General features: G+C 38.3%; 1 long non-coding RNA gene across 1 annotated transcript; it reads left to right on the top strand.

Annotated features, from left to right (window-relative positions):
• The first annotated feature begins 423 nt into the window (after positions 1 to 423).
• LOC122065050 lies at positions 424 to 1,273 on the top strand. The gene is made up of 2 exons (XR_006135896.1): positions 424 to 703; positions 849 to 1,273. It is a non-coding gene; the product is annotated as an uncharacterized LOC122065050 (long non-coding RNA).
• Positions 1,274 to 2,515: the final 1,242 nt, after the last annotated feature.

The following is a 2,515-nucleotide window of genomic DNA, read 5'->3' as shown; positions in this document are numbered from 1 at the left end:
GTATGGATAAGAATTATCACAATGCACAAATTGTTCCATTTCATGGATTCCCACAGAACCCCTTGTGATTTAGTGAAAATGGACTTTGTTGGATTGGTGGGATTTGAAATGATTTCATTCAATACCAGAAATGTAGTACTTTAATTTATTGTGTCAAAACTATAGTTTTAAAATTCAGATTGGACTGATCAATATCACACAGATTGAAATTGATCGAGATTGTCCCCAATCATAACCATCCAATATTGATCCATTGGTAAGGGTAAAATGGTTCAAGATAAACTTGAGTTTTTGAGGGGACTCCTATAAAATATTTATAGGTGTGACAGGTGTGTTCCACGCAGAGGTGAAAGGTCTTATGGTGGGTCTTATGCGTGCTCGGGAGTTGAAAATAAATTACTTGTCGGTGGAGACAGATTTCAGTGCGGTCACAACCTCTTTTCAGCATAAGAGGATCCCTTGGTTTGCTCTTCAAAGATGGATTTTTTTGGAGGGGATCTCCTGGAAGATTACTCATAATTTCTGAGAGGCCAATTCGGTTGTTGATTTCCTGGCTAGAGATGCAGCAAAGTCAAAGATCTCAGGCGTTAATATTATTTTTCCTAATCATGTTATGGAGCCGATTAGGAGAGATGCAAAAGAGAATCCAAACTATAGAGTTTGATGTGCGTTTTCCCCTCCCCTGCTGATGGTAATGCCGAAGGTGGGGGTTAGGGTAGTGATTTTTCTTGGTGTTTTTCCTTTTGTATTGTTTTTCTTTCCCTCGTTCTTTTTTAATATTATTATCCATTTCTAGTGAAGGAAAAAAAAAAACTAATAGTAAACTAGATATCTATGATCATGACTAGGTATAACAGGTAACCGCATGTGCACTGGCAAGAGAAAATGCGTTTGCATTGGCAAACATCCTTAAGTAGAAGCATGGATGGTTGGATGCTCATATGGATGCTAATGAAGATGGCAACTAAGGGTGTCAGTCAGTCGATTTTGGTGAGTGAAATCAATTCATGAACTAACAAGGATGCACCAGTTTTGATTGGGTTTCAGTTTGGTTTCGGATTTTCATTTGTTTCTCTTATTGCTTTACTATCGGTTTGGTTTCAATTTATCATGTAATTATATTCAAAAGTAAGGTGGAAATGTGTACTTTGATGAATTTTGGGTTGGCATCGGTTTCTTATCAGGTTATATTAGTTCCGGCCAAGTTTTTTTAAGTTCTATTAAGTATCTTATTGGTTTTAATGGAGTTTAATTTGGTTTCAATATCACAAAACCTCACATGATTCAATAAGTTCATATCAGTTTCGGTTTGATTCGATTATAATTTCAGTTTAATTTTACCGGTTTCACCAATTTGAGCTTGATTTTGACACCCCTATAATGGAAGCCTAAACCATGACATGTAACTTAATTTAGACTGTAGGCTAATATGAAAGGATGCGAGCAATTAATGAGTCTATCAGTCAACCACTAAAAAAAAATGAGTCCTTTAATTCCCATTAATCCTTATTTTCTCAACTCCCATCCCCTTTTCATCCTCCCGTGATAGCCCTCACGCTAGAGTGGGCCATGCTATGGTCAATGTTGACAGCCATGGAGGAGATTCCGCCGCCCTCAGATCCATGGCCTTGATGCTACTAGCTCCAGGGGTCCCTTCGCTCTCGGTTCGCGAATGACTCATCAATGGTCAAGAATGAAGATCCCAATCTATTGGACCAAATGAATCAAGATAGAGGTGGACCAAACCATCTTGAGAACGTTTTGACCCGGGTATTGTGACACCTTGATTTTTTTTTACTTATTCTATGTTATTGGTGACCTTATTTCTTTCCTTTTAAATCCTCAATTGATAAAGCTCATTTTGGATATGGGGCCTTCCTTTTATGTCTGAGTCACTAACCGAAGGCGTAGGCCCAGCCCACCAAGTGCCTTTGTTTTTTTTCACTCCTTAAAAGCAGCCCCTATCCCGATCCCTCTCTTCATGTTCTCTTATGTTGAATGGGAGCTCTCGGGCGGAAATGACTAAGAATACGAACGATTCCTCAAAACAGAGTTCCGACTCTCCTCCACCCTACCCCCTTCTCCATCTCTCACCTATGCAAACCATAAGAGCATGGTGCCTATCTAAGTTAAGAAAATTCTAAATTGGAACTTTCGTGGTGTTGGGCGACCCTTGACAATTTGCATTCTGAAGGTTTTAGTGGGAAAAAATCATCCTTCAGTGGTTTTCGTAATGGAGATAAAAGTGGTTTTCATAATGGAGATAAAAGTCAATATCGAGAAACTAAGGAACCGTTTGATAACATTTCTACTGTTTCTGTGTCTAGAAACAGCAGAAATTGTTTTTTACGTTTTTGGAAACAAAAACGGATTTTTTAGGGTCCGTTTGATAACGTTTCAAGAAACGCGTTTCTGCTGTTTCTGTTTCCAGAAACAGCAGAAACGGAGCAAAAAGCGTTTGATAAAACTGTTTCGTTTCACTTAGTTTTAGAAATAGAAATAGAAATTTTTACTT

Source organism: Macadamia integrifolia, unplaced genomic scaffold, assembly GCF_013358625.1.
Source record: "Macadamia integrifolia cultivar HAES 741 unplaced genomic scaffold, SCU_Mint_v3 scaffold1866, whole genome shotgun sequence".
NCBI lineage: Eukaryota > Viridiplantae > Streptophyta > Magnoliopsida > Proteales > Proteaceae > Macadamia > Macadamia integrifolia.
This window is presented reverse-complemented; position numbering and strand designations above follow the sequence as displayed.